The 19,492-nt window shown below is 34.6% G+C and overlaps 1 long non-coding RNA gene and 1 pseudogene across 1 annotated transcript; both read left to right on the forward strand.

Moving 5' to 3' along the window:
- The first annotated feature begins 8,297 nt into the window (after positions 1-8,297).
- LOC121754004 lies at positions 8,298-9,998 on the forward strand (annotated as a pseudogene).
- A 7,956-nt stretch (positions 9,999-17,954) lies between these two features.
- On the forward strand, positions 17,955-19,056 carry LOC121754028. Its single transcript, XR_006040529.1, has 3 exons — positions 17,955-18,161; positions 18,252-18,336; positions 18,801-19,056. It is a non-coding gene; the product is annotated as an uncharacterized LOC121754028 (long non-coding RNA).
- Positions 19,057-19,492: the final 436 nt, after the last annotated feature.

Here is a 19,492-nt window from a genome sequence, read left to right on the forward strand (position 1 = left end):
AAGGCTTCGTCTCAACAAAGTTTCCAGCCTACGTGTGTCGTTTGAAGAAGGCTCTATATGGCTTAAAGCAAGCACCTCAAGCTTGGTATGGTAAAGTTTCTCAATACCTTCTCTTTTGTGGTTTTAGAGTATCTACCTCAGATTCCAATTTGTTCGTCACATGTGCATCTTCTAGTATTATTGTATGTTGATGACATGATAATAACGGGAGGAAATGAGTCAGAAATTATTGAATTGATGGTTGATCTATCCGTTCGTTTTGAGATGAAAAATTTGGGAGAGGTTGAATGTTTCCTTGGCTTTAGAAGTGGAGAGAGCAGATTAAGGATATTTTGTCTCTCAAAGAGGCTATGCAAGGAGTCTCTTGGAGCGCTCCAACATGGGGGAGTCGAAAGAAATGGCTACACCGATGGAATCAAATCTCAAGTTGAAGAAAGATGAAGGAAAACCACTGAAAGATGCTAAGAAGTTTCTGACAGCTTGTTGGGAGTCTGATTTACTTTACCATCACAAAGCCCGAGATCTCATACTCTGTTGGTGTTGTTGCACAATTTATGCAAAATCCAAGGAGTTATCATTTAGATGCTGCAAAGAGGATCTTGCGTTATGTGAAAGGAACTATAAGCTAAGGGCTTCTATACAAGAATTGTGATAACTTCTTGTTGAGTGGATTTGTTGATGCAGATTGGGCTGGAGACTCAAATGATCGCCGGTCAACTACGGGCTACTGTTTTGATATTGGTTCAGCGGTTGTTTCATTGTGTTCGAAGAAACAAGATACTGTGGCCTTGTCAAGTAGTGAAGCAGAGTATGTTGCAGCAACCATGGCTGCACAAGAATGTGTTTGGCTGAAGAGATTGATTGGAGATATGCTAAGCAATGTCGACTATCCTGTGCCCATCAAGTGCGCAATGAAAGTGCTATAAAGTTGGCTTCAAATCCAGTTTTTCATGCTCGTACGAAGCATATTGAAGTAAGACATCACTTTATTCGTGAGAAGGTTCTAAATCAAGAGGTTCGGGTGGAGGGAGTCTGCACCAAGGATCAAGTAGCTGATATTTTCACTAAGGCCTTGGCGAAATCTAAGTTCAAGTTTTTCGTGCTGTCTTAGGTGTCGTTGATCAGAAGTTTGCACCAAGGGGGAGTGTTAAAAATTAGTGCTATTTAGGAACTGATTTATTTAGTTTGTTATTGTTATGATTTTGTTCTAGATTTTAGGAGTCACTCGTTGTATAGAGTGATTTAGCAGTTGATTTAATTTCAGTTATTCTACTTCTGTTAGTGGCAGATATAGGAAGAGTGGTAGAGAGTTTTTAAGAATTTGTTAAGTAGTTACCTATATATATATGTTGTACTTGGAAGTTATCAATATACAGATTTTCTGCCATCGTTTAGCTTTCTTTTCTGCTTTTCTTTGTTTTAAAGCATTGTGTTTTAGATTCATGCTTATTTCCTTATCTATAGTAACAATAAATAAGTATATCGATGGCCTAGTGGCTAAAATGGCTAAAAGAATTCAATTTTCAGACTTTGATTTTCGGATATAGCTATCATGCCACGGAGTAAATAAGGAATAATTATTAATCTCAATTTTGTAGACTCGAATTTCCAGATATAGCTATAATCCGACTGGCTAAATGAGGTGTGACAAATTTGAGTTGCGGCTAGTAATCTTGTGGAGAAAGACAAAGTTTAATGATGATATAATTGATCATTATAATAAAAGTAGCATCTTTGCGGCTAATGGCTATTCATTCACTTACAAAAAGCAAACAACATTATACCAAAAATTGGGTGGAGAGAGATATGGCATTATGTACAAAATATCTCTTCAAAATAAACTATTTTATGTCTTTTCAACAAATCAACTTCAACTTTGTTATGGATTTCCGTAATGGTATTGATTACAATCATTATTTCATGAAAATTTAAGTAGTATGGTAACATGGATGAAGAAGTATCAAGGCATCTCCAACTTTTTTTTACTCTATTTAATAATGGGATCTCCAGATTCTCCACTCCATGTTAAATAAATAGTCTTCTGTTTCAGTATTACATAAATGAACATTTTATTTGTTTAATCTCTAAAAATTCTTGGACTCATTTTAGCAAACTATGATGCATAGCATATTGTAAGTTCAAGTTGCATTTTGATTCTTCATTCCACTTTGGAGCACTTATATTGTAGAGAAGTAAAGTCAACGCATAGATAAAATAAAATTCAATATATAAGGATGGGAATAATAACCCTACATGTGTACTCAATATTTATTTCTACAAACATGGGTTGTGCTATGAAATGAGCTGCTTAATTTGCATCACATATATATAATTACATAACTTCGTGTGACGTGTCGGTGCAGTCGGCGTCACTACCTAAGAAAAATAGTGGATAATAAAATAAAATAAAAATATAAACAAAGTAGCATCCCACATTCAGACATTTTATGCCAACCTCAATGGGGATTTGATAATGAAAATAGCAGAAAAGCAAAAAAAAAATTACGATAATAAACAAGAAATAAGTGCTTGTTTGATAATACAAATCACACCGTTTTGCATGCCTTTAATTAAAGCAGTCAAACATTTGTTAATTGTGTCTTGATATTAGAAAGAATTGTTTTAGAGTTGGGAATATTTCAAGGCAAGGAATCTGGTTGTCTTATGATAATTACAGTTAATTGACAGTTTTGAGACTAAACCTTTTCCTTCGTATTAACGAAGATTCGTTACACTTTCCCATAATCTGCAACTAATATAGTATTAATTAATTAATTAATTAACTAATCTGATAAATTAACTCGCTAGATTTACGCACTTCACTCGTGCTTGGATATGATTTATGTTTATGTCTCACTTGAGCGAAAAAAACAATAGTGAAATCTTTATAAATTTGAGCTCGTCACATCTAATTTTCCAAATATAATTTATTTATTTATTTTATATGCTAATATGCAACCTAGCTATTTATACACAAATGCAAAAATATGGAGTATATTGCATTATTGTTCATCGAAAATTATATTTGTGGGTTCCAATTGAGACAAAGATGGTTTCTATAAAGTCAATATTTTGTATATACTTCTACAATAATGGTGGGTCCATTTCTTAACTCTAAACATTATCTTCCAAAATTTATCAAACCTCGTGTATAACCAAATTAATACAATTATAGTGACATGTATGATAGATTGGTAATATCATAGTAGTTGGAAGACTTGAACGGTCTTCAATTATATTAAATCGAACATTATCATGTATCGTCTAAAGTGAAAAAAAATAAGCTAGACTCTTGGATATTTATTGATAAATGAACCATTTAATCCACTAATTAAAATTATTAAAAATATTTGGAAAAGAATTCAAATAGGATTAAAATTTTGCTGAATCTATAATGAATTCCCATAGAAGTACACATGAAAAGAAAAAAAATCCCAGTATTTTATTTATCAATATCTAACTGACAATATATATTGGAATCTTTTATGAGTAACTAGACAGGCACTGTAAATTAAAGCAATAAATAGAAATAAATTAGGTTTTTAAATTAATAACAAATAAATTAATAAATAAAGATTTATGTAACATTCTCTCTAATTTCGTGAGGAGACATATATAGTTGTTTCTACCAAGTTGCATGGAAAAAATTGGCTGTCGAAATTTGAAATACCATGTATTGACAATCACTCATTTTTAAGTCTACCAATAGTATCAAATGACTCGATCAAGTGATCAACCAATATGCGCAATTTTCTTCTACCAATTAATGCAATAAAATGCATTTCTCGATTTATCTTTTCTCTATATTTAATGGCAAATTGACTATTGAGTTTTGAGCACTCTTACGACAGAAAGTGAAGTAGAAATAATTAAGCCAAAAGGAGTGGTTAGTTGTTTACCCTTTCTTTTTCTCTAATTGTTGTAATAACTTACAAGTTAGTGCAATTTATTATTATTCATTTTTTATGAGGTGTGAAATAAAAGATACTCACAAGTCACATCTCTCATTAATATCTCATATTAGTACCATTTTAGGATATATAGGAAGATATTATTAAAGATTTTATTTTACTTAATAGTACTATTTTTAATAAATTAAATCATCTATTCTACTAAGTAATTCCAAATCACATTATATTGTAAGTATATATGTATGTAACTAATATACATAAAAGTAAGATTAATATTTCACCAATTTTTTTGACCATATATTTTTCTTCATATTTCATAGAATATGTGTTGAATCTATATTTATTCATGGCCAAAGAAACTTTGTTTGTTTAAATTTTTTTATAAAATGAATGAAATGATGTGACAACTACTCAATTAATTAGTGGTAGTACATATTACTACATAACTAAGTATATAGTGATTACATTATGACTAAATATTATTAAAAATGTAAATTTATTTGCCTTAACATAAATCTAACAAAAATACTACCTCTAAGATCATATAAAATGAGTCTATGCCTCACACCATAACTCATATCAGTATTTTCAGTAAGATGTACAATATGTAAATATCATATTGTACCGACTCAACTCTAAACATAAATTTGACAAGAATATTATATGTAAGACCATATGAAATGAAACCATGCCTCACACAATATCTCTAGCAAGACAATACTGCTTTACTTTGATTGTCACACCAATTGAACCATATATGGTGACTCTCTATTACAAGCTCGTCCTAACAAAAAATTGCACTTTGTACCCCCAATAATTAAGGCACTCATCTACAATTTGACAATTATAATCCTACATGGCATGTGGGAATACACACATAGAGCTGACTAATTTTTAAAGTAGGACAACAGCACACAACCTAACCTATTATAGTTATAGCCAGTTTGAATAGGCAACAACAAATTATTTAATGGACAATGCAAGTGGCCATGGTAAAACAAAAATGTACCACTCCATATAAATTACTCCCTCCCGTCCCACTCAAGATGGCTACATTCTTAAGTGATAACTCAAGATGGCTAAATTCTTGAGTGACACGAGATTTTAGAAAGTGTTGTTAAGTGGAATAAAATAGAAAGGAAAAAGGTAATTGAATATTTTAATGAGAGATGAGAGAGAAGGCTATTTTTAAAATTGGAAAATGATCATCTTGATTGGAAAAAATAAAAAAGGAAAGGTAGCTATCTTGAATGAGACAAAAGGGGGAGGGAGTACTATTTTGCAAGAGAAATATTTCTAGAAAATTGCATTATGTGCTGTGAATATAGCATAATAACAGTCATCTTACATTAATAAATGTATAAAATTGGTACACTTAGACTAGAGAAGTTTAAAGATAATTTTCTCATTATCTATGCTAATATCATCCTTAACCCGGTCCGGATTAAGGCCCCAAGTCCCCTCTACGTCATCATTCCCCTAATTTTGAGGCTCAGGCCACAACTCTTCTAACCCTGCAGGCCCAATCCAGGCCCCAACTATTCAGTTGCACAATTCACAACTACAATTTATTTTACTTGTAAAATAGAATACGTTGAACAATTATATTTCGCGAAATTCGTTATTCATTCAGAGATTATAAATTACAAACCCAAGAAATTTAAAAAAATACAAATCCTATAAATTAAAAATTACAAGTCCTAAAAATGCAAAAATTACAATTCCTAAAAATTGAAAACTTTGAACAATTATATTTCGGAAAATTCATAGGAACAATATAGAAGGAATGAAAATGTTGTGGAGTTTAAATAGGCCAAAAAATAAAATAAAAATTTATTTTTAATAAAAAAATGGTGTTCGGGTCCTGCCCGAGGAGCTCCAACGCCAGGCCGGGCAGCAACCGGGCGTGGCCCATGCCTCTCCACCGCCACCTCCAACGCAGCCGGGCCCAGGCCGGACCCCAGGTGCGGTCCGCCCCAATTTTTTTGCTGTGTTAATGATGCTCTAAGGTTGCACTAATATGAGATGAACATCGTTAAACACTAAGGGCAATAATTGTGAGAACAACAATTTTGACCACTCAAAAAAACCTTTATCAATGCAGTGAACTAGTACAATTTTGGGTGGATAAGTAAGGATTCCTTAAGATTTTACCATTACATGTAAATATGTTTGTTTGATGAAGGTAAAAAATGCTCAAATTAAATAGAACTGGTAGGCGAAGTTGATCAAGAATAGTGGCATTCAAACGGCACAAAATCAACAGAATAAGTAATATTGAAATTAACAAAAAAGCAAATAGCAAAAACATACTACTACTTGTAGCATTTCTCTTTAAATGTGATCTCGTGGCACGGCAGATTATACAATCTCCCGAATGATAATCGAAGAATGATCTGATAACAACAAACAATAACTAAACCATAGCCCTAAACTACGACAGTTTGTAGTTTCTTGAATTTATACACCAACTTATGTCACGCCGGTCGACAACGACTAGGAAATTTAAATCAAAGCTATCAGGTTTAGAAATACTCCCTCCGTCCCGGATTACTTGCACTTATTTCCTTTCTGGACGTCCCAAGTTATTTGCACTCTTTCCATTTTTAGTAAAAATTATCACCTACAGCCGCAATTGTGGACTTTGCTATACACTCATTCCTTAATCTCCGTGCCGAAAAGGAAATGTGCGAGTAGTCCGGGACGGAGGGAGTAGTAAAATAATTAGAAATGTGGTTTCTGTTTGGTACTTTAGTACTACTATTATATAGTGTTTGATTGGAGAGGGATCATAAAGAATGAGGTAGTTATAAAGTAGTAGCGCCAAATAAATGCATAGACATTTAATTGACAAGTGCAACAACCACAATTATTTTATTTATGTGTTGATTTTTTGAGACAATAAAAAGGACTTTATATCAAGTGAATAATAACAAACAAAAACAGAAACTAAATCTTAACTACTTGATTTTCTTAAAATGACAGGACTTTAATAAAATTTTATATTTGTTGCATTTTTGTTCTTTCTAACAATTTCTACCGTCTAGTAATTATTATATAAATTTTGTTTTGAAGTATGTGTTTATCACAATATCGTTACTTAGTCTTACTTAACTACACCACTCCACATAATATTGGCAATGGAGTAGCATTCAATATTTAAATTAATTTGCGAATTATGTCATCCTAAGAAAACAATGCTTGGTTAATTTGAAGTTATTATTTAATTAAAAATACAATCTTGTAATTATTCCTTGTTTTTAATAGATAAAAAGTTACATACCAAATTAATCTATTTGATTTGAAATCCGAAGAACATAGGCCGCTTGTGTTAAGCACGAACAAACAAGAACACGAACAAATGCTTAGATAGGCGTTAAGCGCGCCGGTGCAGTCCACTAAGAACACGGGAAAGGATCCTCTGCTGTGCGCAGCAGGGGCTGTGCTATTATGCACACACACATCAAATTATTTGATAATAAAAAAATTAATATTTTAATATTATAATTTATAAATAAAATATTAGTATGGTGGAACAGCAGCCCTTACTGTGCTATCACCCATAGCAGGGGATCCAAAACCCTAACAACACATAGCACAATTTTGTTTTCTTCTGACAATGAGTTGCTAATATAGATTCACCTATTTTTTTTATAATAAAATCAACATATTTCTTCTTATTTATTTTATTCTATCTTCTGATAATGGAGTATTTTATTCTCCTTTTATTTTTCTACATTTTTCATTTCTGACTTTATTCTTTCTTTACTTAACTTATTTAAAATATTTTTTCTTAAATCATAAATGTATCTACTTACTGCATGACGGAGGGAGTATTTGATACAAAAAAATTGATAAATAATTTTATTAAATATATATATAAATAATAACAAAATTATGACGAGCACTTAAAACGTAATTCTTCTAGAACATTTATTAGTTCTTTTAAAAATATACTCTATTTATCTCTTAAAAATAGAATTTTTTTTATCTATTCCTTAAAAAATAAAAACTTTTGATTTTAAGAAAAATTTTCTCCTTAACGAACGTGACTCATTTTCTACTAATAAATTATTTATTTCTATATCTGTATTAATTTTATAAATTTTTTAGTAAAATTATTCAGTAGTAAATGAAAATTGCCTTAATCAATCAGTCAACATTATGAATCATTGAATAGCCTTCCCCTCTCCTCTCTCTTATACTTTTCTTAATCAATTATCAATCCCCTAAAGTGGGACCCATGTCACCATTCTTTCGCCCTAATTTCTAAATTTCCCCACTCCCCATCACCTCATCCTCACCACCTGTCCTGCCACGTCAGCACAAAACCAAGGTTGCACAGAAACAAATGGTGCAACTATCAAAAACCCCCCTCACCCAGCTGAAAAAACGCTTCTACAATCCCTCTACTGACTACTCTATTTTCTCTCACACAGAATGGCCTCTTAAACACAAATCTCTCTCTCTCTCTCTCTCTCCAAATTTTTGCTTCCTCTCTCCTAAAAAACGCTAACGTGCGCCTATGGAGAACTACCCGTACAACTCCTCCTACCCGGAGTCCGGCGACTCCTCCCCCCGCTCTCGCGAGATCGACTTCGAGAATCCGCCGCCGTGGGAGGATTCGCAGGGGAATCAGCCGCCGCCAAATTACAAGGTCAAGTTCATGTGCAGCTACGGCGGGAAGATCCACCCGCGCCCTCACGATAACCAGCTCTCGTACATCGGAGGCGAGACGAAGATCCTCTCCGTCGATCGCAGCATCAAATTCGGCTCTCTGCTCCCCAAGCTCACCGCGCTCTGCGATTGCGACAGCATCTCCTTCAAGTACCAGCTCCCCGGGGAAGATCTCGACGCGTTGATTTCCGTCACGAACGACGACGATCTGGAGCACATGATGCACGAGTACGAGCGGCTGTACCGGATTTCTCCGAAGCCGACGCGGTTGAGGATTTTCATTTTCCTACGCTGAATCAGAGCTTGAGCTCGTCGACTAGGAGCTTCGGCTCCGATGATGTTAAATCGGAGAAGGAGAGGTTTGTTGAGGCGTTAAATTCTGCGCCGATTGTCACTGCGCAGCCGCATACGGTGCCGGCTGCGGCTCCGCAGCCTCAGCCGCCGGCTGTTAACGTCGATTTCCTGTTTGGATTTGAGAAAGCGAACGCAATGGCGCCGCAACCGCCGATTCAGCAACAGATGATGGGGAGAGCTCCGGAGATGGAGGATCCGGTGTTCCTTCAAGGACAGGATGAGCGTTCAATTGCGATGGATCCGATCCAGAAGCATATTCAGGATCTGCAGCGGCTGAGGCTGGAGGAGCAGCAGCAAGGAGCCTACCGAAGAAAAAGCGACGATAATCTCTCCGGTGGATATCCAGCCGCCGAGTACTACAAATTGCCGGAGAAAGCTCCTCCACCGGTTCCTCACTTGCCTGAAAATAGGCAGATCCCCGGCGGAATGTTCCCGGCGAGCACCGAGCAGCCGGTTTACATGATCCAGACGCCGGCGGGTGCGTACCACGCGCCAATGATGAGGCCGATGGGCGGAGCTCCGCCGCAGGGTTACTACGCCGTTCAGCGCATGCCGCCTGAGCAGCAGCAACAGCAGCAGATGTACAATGTGATACCGCATCCACAGGCGGCGGCGCCGCAGCAGCAGCAGCAGAAGGCGGCGGCGGGGGGATATTCGGAGGGTTTCGGGATGGTGAGAGGGGGGACGGGAATTATGACGGAGGCAGGGTACGCGCAGGTGGCGTATGATGTGGGGGCGGGGAGGCAGGTGGTGTACACCACGACGCAAGGGGGGGTGATGGGGGTGGCGCCGCCGCAGTATCAAGGCGTGGTGAGCGGCGGCGAGATGAGGACAGCTGGAGGGTATAATCCGGATGCAGGTGGGAAAGGTGTCCCCAAAGTTACGCAAACATTGTGATTTTGGTCAATAATTATGCTTTTATTAAATACCCATTAAACCTTAGTTATAATGGTTAATAATGATTTTAGTGATGTGTTTATATGCTTTATAATATACATATGTTTCTGTGTTGCTTTTGTACAGTTATTGAGATCAAATTAATTCCTACATTTCGCATGAGAGCATCCATAATGGGGTGCCCCTATGCTCCGCCACATCAACATTTTATCCTTATACTCATTCACCTGTAGTGGGATGCCCTAACGGTCACATGTAGTCCGCCCTAAGCATTTTATTTATTTGAATATTAAAACACTATAAAAATTAAAAAAAAAAAAATTAATTTCATTGAAAGTTCAAACATTACAGTACGAAATAAAAAAAAAACTACAAATTCTCAATGGAGGTTACGGTCTCAAACTTCTTCAATCATATTGTTCATGAGTTGAGCATGGTCTTGTTGGTTGCGCATTGAGGCATGTCTGGATAGAACCTCATTGTAGCCCATCGGTAATCCTCGAAAGTGGGGCGGGTTCGCCGTACTGGAGCTAGATCCAGCTTCATCATCGCCCCAATCGGTGACTCTTCCACCTTCGTGTTCGACTATCATGTTATGCAAGATGATGCACGCATACATGACATCGGCGATGACTTCCTTATACCAGAAATGCGCCGGACCTTTCACTATTGCCCACCGCGCTTTGAGCACACCAAATGCTCGTTCCACATCCTTCCGCGTAGCCTCCTGCTTTTGCGCAAATTAAAATCTCTTGTCACCCATTAGGCAGCTGATCGTCTTCACAAAAACAGGCCACCTTGCGTATATGCCATCGGCCAAGTAGTACCCCATATGATATGGGCGTCTGTTGGCAGTGAACTCGATGGCCGGGCCGTTGCCATTGCATTGCTCGGTGAAGAGGTTGGATGGGTTGAGGACGTTGATGTCGTTGTTCGACCCCGCTATACAGAAGTAAGCATGCCAGATCCAGAGCCGATGGTCAGCGACGGCTTCGAGGATCATCGTCGGGTGGCTGCCCTTATCCACTAGTAAATTGGCCTCTCCACGCCGTCGGGCAATTCTTTCACTCCCAGTGCATACAATCTATGCTCCCTAGCATTCCAGGAAAGTCGTGCACCGTCTCGTGCATCTCCATCAGGGCCTGGCAATCCACAGCAGTTGGCCTTCGCAAATATGTGTTGCTACAAGTCTCCACAACTTCCCTACAAAAATTCTTCAGACACTACCGGCCAGTTGTCTCCCTGACGTGAAGGTACTCGTCGAACATGTCCGTCGTGGTGCCGTTGGCCAACTACCGGAGCGCAACCATGCACTTCTGTAACGGCGTAAGTCCGGGTCTGCCGATGCCATCTTCCCGATACTAGAAGTATTCATCACGTGCCTCCAACGTTTTGACAATGCTGAGAAAAAAATATCGCCTCATTCTAAACCGGCGGTGAAAAATTGTCGGGCCCCATCGTGGTTCCTCGGCAAAATAGTCTGCGAACAAACGTTGGTGAGCCAAGTCGTTCTCGTGGAGGACAAAGGTCCGATGTCGAATCGGCCTCTGGATCTGCTCCGCTTGTACCTGCTCCGTCGGTTCAAGCTCGCGCTCCATTTCGGCCAAGCATTCCGCCACAGCCTCATGAACGCAATCGAATAAGGCCCGAGTAATGCCCTCCGAGGTACTCCAGTCGTCGCCGAGTCTTATTTTTTTGGTGAAAAAAAGAGTTGGTATGTGGGAATAGAGAATTGATGAGAGATGGGAGAGAAAGATTGGTGTGTGTTGAAGTGTGGAAAATGGAATGAAAATATGAGGTATTTATAGATTAAGAAAAAAAAGGAAAACGTGTTGCATCGGGCGTGCTATCGTCCGCGTCATCCGTAATGGGGCGGACGATAGCACGCCCGATGCGTGTTCCATGACCTATCGTCCACGGACGATGCATAGGGCACGGACGATGCATCGGGTTTGAAGAAAATTGTGATTAGTGGACTCTATTGCAAGGGGGAAAAGGAGAGACAATCAGTTGGGTTTCGCTTGGCTGATGATGAGATTTTCGCTGCTATTGCACACCATTTATAGTTATTCTACTGTAAATACATTCATTCTTCTTCTACCATTATAGCTTTTTTTAAAAGTCATATTAGCATTTTAATCTTTGTTATTTTTTTTTAAATCAAACATTAATATATAAAATATGAGAAAGGGTGAAATAAGTTGTGACTGATTTTGGGGCTGATTTTGAGACTGTCTTACTGCAAATATTGTGACTGAATTTAAAAATATTAACGTGATAAATGGAAAATAAACTGTGATTAATTTTAAGGATGACTTTTTGATCCTATTATGAATGCTCAAGTGACTTTGGGAGTTGGCACAACACAAAATGGATACTACTCCTATTATTTAAGTAAATTGTGAAGGTACTAATAATGCTATGATACCATATTTCCACACGTTTTATATAAGTTGTTAGTTATAGGAATCTAGAGAGGAGAGAAACTTGCCATGTTGTGATTTGTGATTAGAACTTGGTACATAGGAACTTGTTTTACACTTTTTGTTTGATGCTTTGGTATATATTCTTTTTAATAGGAGTATTTTATTCCACACTCCAATATTGATATGCATTTCAATGATGGGGAATTTCTAAACTACTACAGTCTCTTTTTTAAATGAAGTCCCCACATATGCATTAATCGACTACTTCTAAAAATTAATATCCCCTCTATTTGTTACCTATATTATTTGTAATACCCAGGTTTTAGTGACTACCCCTCCGTCAATTAAGATAGAGTCGTAAGGAAGTCAATAAAGATAATCATAATCATTTTTTTCTAGGATGTTCCGACTAAATTGATTATTTTCTTTTTTAACTAAAAATAAAATATCAAATTACTTTTACTTTTTTTTCATCACCTGCTTTAGTCTCTCTATATCTTTCTTACTTTATTTATCTCTCCTATTTTTTAACACAATTTTTTAATCTCCGTGACCAAAAGTTTTGTATCAACTTAATTGAGACAGAGAGAGTACTATAAAATTAAAATTGCCACTATTTGCTACTTATCTTTTTGGTAATAAGAAATTGTTTGACTTTATGAAGCAAAAATAGAAAATAAGTTAATAGAATGTGTAGCCCACTTTTATATATTTGTTTTGAGTAAAATGAGTTAGTTGAATAGTGTGTCCACCTAATTAAAAGGGAAAAGGCAAATGAGACTTTGAATTACACTATCCCGATATGACAAAATGAGATTTTTAATTGCAGATAAAAGGAGTAGTTTGCAATTATATTAGTATCACTTAGTATAAAAAAATCAAGATCAGTTCGTTAATATATAAATATCAGTTCTTAACTCAATATTAATTCCTGACTAAATATCAAGAACTGGTATATTTTATTATACGAATTAATATTAATGTATCGTTAATATATAAATATCAGTTCTTAACTCAATATTAATTCCTGACTAAATATCAAGAATTGGTATATTTTATTATACTAATTAATATTAATGTATCAAAGAATCAATATAATTTTCAATTTTGAAAACTTTCATTGGAATTGTCCACATAAAGGGAAATGGAATATGTATATATTTGTTTTACTTTTAAGGCCATTTTTTCAATATTGTAGTATTGTGCTGGATATTTAAAACCATTTGTTTTAAAGATATCGACTCTTTCACAATCATACATTCATACTCCATGTCACAATATATATTGTTTTTATCTGACCCACTGTATAAATTTCCCTAATCTTTATCTATCAGTGAAATCCGTACAATTATTGATCACTAATTCAAAATTTTAAAGTGGACCACTCTAGTAAGTGGGCCAACAAATTCTCTTTGTCTCAATAAATATATATGAATGTTTGTCCGTACGAGCTTTTATATAATGTTATTTTGTAAGTTGATGAAAAAAAAATTAAAGTAAGAGAGAGAAAAAAGTAAATACGGAGTATAATGGTATTCCCATTTTAGGAAGCGTTTCATTTTAAATGGACAACCCAAAAAGGAAAACGTTTTATTTTTAATAGGACAAATAGAGTACCTAATAACTATGTTTTTATTTTTTGGTCGGAGAACTTTTTTTTCTGTGAACTTTGTCAAAGTATTAATTTTTGCTCGTAATATTTGAAAATATCTTCTAACCTCCATTAACTTCGATGTATTATTGAAGACCGGGTTTTTGCACGTGTGTCTTGTGCACGTGTCCCTCCTTTCAACAAGATTTATAATTTTTCCACTAATGCAACTAATATTATGAAGTATAGCGGCAAGAGCGGGGTCGAACCACAGAGACCAGGGACCTACTCGAGATTGTTTCTACGACACAATAGGAAAAAAGGGTCAATCGTTGCGCATTCATTGAGTGAGTTAAGTTTAGATCTACTGGACTCGGTAGAATTAAGAGACTATTCTATCTAACTGACCTAGGAGACTGAAGAAGTACGGAGGGAAAATAAAACACAAAAATATTTTTGATCATTTTAATAAAACATGAAAGCAACTCAAGAAAACAATTGAAACTTACTAACCAAGCTAAAGACTTTCCTAAAATAGACAAACAAAGCTGAAAAGCAAGTGGGGACCATTTTTCTTAAACTGACTGTGAAAAGCAAATAGCAAAAGCAAAAAAAAGCAAATCTAATTCTCTAACCAACTTCCCACTTCATCTTCTTCGTGTAACTAAGCTAAAATAGAGTGAAAACAGGGCATGCGACACCATTGACGCAGAAACCAGAGCATGCATCAAACAAAGAACGTGAATACGAAATTCAAGCTAGGATATCAGATCTACTCTCCTCGGTCTAGTAGAAAGTGAAATGAACACAGATTTACCTTGCATGCATCACCCAAACTAACAGATCTCAGAAATCAAGCACGTGAACAACTGGATCTCAACATATAAACTACTGTAAATCATGTAAACATCATGGATCTAAACATCTAAGCCACCAATTGTGAAAAACATCCAAGAAATATGAGTAAATGGCATCATCAACATGAAAATAAACCAAAGCTTCATAAAACTGGAAATAAACCAAGATCCAACTGCGGAGTCGTCAATTCCTCTGTTGAAACCATTTAATCCAACCAGAAAGTGAGATATGAAGGAGCTTCTAAGATGGAGGCGTCAATTCCAACGTTGAAACGACCAACACACTGTAAATCTACACTAAAGTCTTGAAAACATGAAATAAAACGTAATCCCGACGTCGGAGTTGTCAATTCCTCCGTCGAAACCATGTAACTAAGCTAAGAGAGCGGTGGCGTTAAGCGCTTATGAGAGTTTCCTACCTAAACTACGAGAATGGTAGCGTTAAGCGCTACCTTCTTCATTCATGTTGGTCCCTTTATATAGGGAGACTTCAAGCTCAAATCCCTAGGTTATGCTCTTCGTGATTTGACGTTTGACCCTTAAAATAAGGGTGTCTTCGAATTCTCTCTCTTTTGTCCTTTTCCTTCCACTGCATCCTCTCCTGATAATTCTCCTTGACCTAGCAGATTTTCGACATTTTTACTCCTTTTCTGCTCATTCTGCATCTGCTCGGTCAGTTTGCAGCATCTACTTGACCCAGCAGATACCTGCACACTTAATCTCAAATTTGTGCATTATCTCCCCAAAAGAATGTAATATCACCCAAAACCAATACATGAAACGAGTCTTACCAATTATCTTTGAGCTACTTTTATACTATTTTAAACTTTTTTTGGACTAAATATCCTCAAGCCTGTAAAGGGCATTTAAAGTATCTTAAAAGATCGTTTTAAATTACTTACACATTCATTCATTCATATTTATATTCTTACTTCAGATTAAGAGAGATAAGAAGATAAAAAAGAAGTTAGAATGAAGAAATGGAAAAAAGAGAGAAAAAAGAAGACACAAAGGGGAAAGAAGAATTAGAAATATAAATCAAATATCTTAATGAAGAATAGAAAGTAAATATATTGAAATGTCCTTCATAAGCTTGAGGATATTTTCATCTAAAAAAATTTGAAACGATGAAAAAATAGCTCAAATGATATTATATCCATCGAAGTTAATGGACCTTAAAATATATTTTCAAATGTTACGAAGTAAAATTGAAGAAATTTCTATTTAGTTTTGGTTTATGTAATGCATACGTTTTAGTACTAATTTAACTTAATACTACTAATGTATGAGTTTATTCATTTTTTTCAAAACTCTTTACTCTTACTTTCCAGTCTTTTTAAATATTGCTCAATTTATTTTATTTATCTGTCTTCAAACACATCATTCATTCCATTTTGGTGACTATCCCATACTTCTTTTTATATTTTGTCATTATTATATATTTTTATTTACGTAAAAATCAATTAGCATGACTTATTCATTTACCTAATATATATTATTAAATATAATACTCCATCATCTAATAAACATGGGCCTTTTTTGCCATCTATGCACACACTTACCTAGTATTTACTAAATTCGTGTAAAAATATATATACAATGTTTTCAGCAGTGAAGATAACACGGTTTAGTGGATAAAATGTTTTCCCTCCAATCAATAAGTCGGAAAAGGCATAGTATATTTCTATTCACTCTTTAATCTTTATAGGTTGTCCCCTCAAATTCTAAAATTCCTTCCACTTATCATCTAAAAAATAATTCACTTTTTCATTTGTCCTAATATTTTGTTTAGTTCCTATTGTCCGAAAAAACTTTTAAAAAGTTCAAATAAAACTTGCAATTTTGGGCTGATATATGCCTAAAATGATGGTGATGTATACTAATTCTTGTTTCACTTTTTCCTAATAATTTCTTAGAAGCACAATAAGGTTGGATTGTAGTAAAATATAGTAGTATAATTCTTTCTCAGTTTCATTAACGTCAAGTATGAATTTTCTTTAATTTATACGTAATAGTCAAATTCAACGAAATCAACAAATAGACCAAGTGATTAAGATATGTGTATACGAGGAGATCTCAAACAAAAATCTCCAATAGCCTAATAGTAAAAATTAAGAATCAATATGGGGTTTTAATAATAATATTATCCTTTGCAATCATTTTAATGGATAATACTATCATATTTCACCTATTAAAGAACGACTCGATCCCACCTAAAAATCTAAAATAACATCACTTATTGTACCATCTAAAGTCCATGAAGAAATAAATAATATATTACAGAGTGATAATGAAAGAGACTTGATGTAATACAAGGTCTCATTGTTCGTGTACTAATTATTTTCATAAAATTATAAGAACATATTAATATAAAAATACATCAAAATAATATTATTCTGTAAAATTGCAATTTTAAGAAAAATTATACCTTAATTATTTATGAATTTATCAACTTCAAAATCATTGTTTATATGATAAATATAACTAAAAAATCAAAGTACAAAATTTAATTAAAGAGAAAAATATATACAGTAGAATTTATAAAAAAGTGAGAGTGATACATAAATGAGATATAAAAAAGTGGATCACTGAATCCTCTTCAGTATCGTATGGTTTCTTTTACCACAATTTAATATCTGATTGTTCAAAGTTTAATACTTGCAAAGGGGGAACACGTTAGTTCTATTATAAATAGGGCTTTTAATTTGCTATCGCAATCCATTTTCATTTTTTAATGCTTCTGTTACTGTCAAATAATATTAAGGAACTATTGATTATGTAAAATTATTCATTCCAATCTTTGGAGATTTTTAAATTTTTGGAAGGTAGCTTTTGTTTTGTAAATTAGACAATTTCTTGGAATTATGGAGTTAGAATCATTCTTTGAAGACAAGGCTTCGGAAATCAAATATCACTTGGGTGGGCTTATATTTTATTTGAATATGGGCTTAGTAACGTGACCAAATTTTGGGCTTTCTTTACTTCGAAATTGGGCTTTTCTTCCTTGCCTTATTTTCTAAATAATTTTGGCTTTCATCCATGCATTATTGATAGAATAATGAGGAGTAGTATTAGTATATAAAATAAGTTTAAAATGCTGATTAACATTATATAAGAGATATATATAATATGGCCTCACACATTGCCACGTGTACAGGTAAGAAGCAAATGTGACTTAATAAACATACTAGAAACATGCATGGCCCACATATTTCCAATATCAATATGAAACCATCTTTCCAGAGCATTCTCATCACATCCCCAACAGAAATTTCAAGTAAAGAATTTGATTCATTATTCTCTCCACAACATTCACTCCACTAAATAAATATATATACACTACACATACAGAGAGAGAGAGAGAGGAGTTCTAAATTTTCTTGTGCTAGCAAATCTTGTTAAGAGATGAGTGAACCACCAAAATATGCTTACCCCTATCCTGTTCAAGGTAACTTAGATTTAATCCATATAATCTTGTTTAAGATATATATATTTTTTAATTTTGGATAGTTTTGATTTGGGTTGGATTTTGTTATAGGATACTACCAGGGGCCGCCGGTGGTGGCGCCGCCACAGTATGCGGCAGCGCCGCCGAAGAGGGAGCCAGGATTCCTGGAAGGGTGGTATGTGTTTCTATGTGATTTAATTCAATTTTGATTTCTTGAATTGTTAAACTGCAAAATAAAATTTTTACTTGTTAGTTAGTATTGGTAGCTTAGTTGAAAATTTTGTTTTCTTTTTTATTGTAATTTTATGTGTAGATTTTATCCCTATAATTTTGTTAGTCTACATATAAAATCGCAGCTAAAATCACGTAGGATGGCCTAATTTTGATATTTCACATGAACTTAAAAATCATGAACTTGACTTGTGAATTGTGATGGTAGATTTTTGGGCCTAATGTGGGTGATAGGATAATCGCTATGGAAAATTAGCGACGGTATTAAAATTGATGGATAATTTTTTCTACATTTTAATTTTGTGGAAAATACAAAATTGGATGAGTGATTTTAGCTACGAATGGCTATAGCCTTTATCCATATCTTAGAGTAATATATATGATTATGATTGTGATTGTTTAATGCAGCCTTGCGGCGATGTGTTGCTGCTGTTTAATGGATGAATGCTGCGACTTGCTATGGCTCTTCTAGGACTTCACTCATTTTCTTTAAATCTGTCTTTAAAATATTATGTACAATATTTTCGTCATAATTAGAAGAAAAATATAAAGTTATGTACTTATATTAATATAATGAAATAATGCTACATTTGTGGATATTTCTCGCTAGAGATTTGATATGAAATTGGAAATTATGGATACTTATTTTATTTGTCTTGTTCAACAGAAGGCATTTTGATGTTATACAAAAGTTGAAATAAAATCATCAACAGCAAAACGAAATTAATTTAATTTAAAAGCAAAAACAGATTTAATCTGAAATTATTACCGAATTAAATTTAAAAAATAAATAAAAACAAACACAAAACGCAAGACATATTTACTACTATTACTTGTTAAACTTGAAATTTTGAAAATATGACGACTATTAAAAGTCAAAACCAACGGATCTCGGCAAATGAAATTAGGTTTAGTTTGATTGTACCAGAATAACTAAAATATGAAATAAAATTTTATTGTTTGATCATTTGGGGTTAGTTTTTTAACTGATGGTCTTCAAAATCAAAACTTGGTCAAATTCAATAATTTACAAACTACTGCATTATTTATTCAGATGACTGATTAAATGTATTTTCACATGAACAAAAGGCAACACATAT

This window comes from Salvia splendens, chromosome 11 (genome assembly GCF_004379255.2).
Source record: "Salvia splendens isolate huo1 chromosome 11, SspV2, whole genome shotgun sequence".
Classification (NCBI taxonomy): Eukaryota; Viridiplantae; Streptophyta; class Magnoliopsida; order Lamiales; family Lamiaceae; genus Salvia; species Salvia splendens.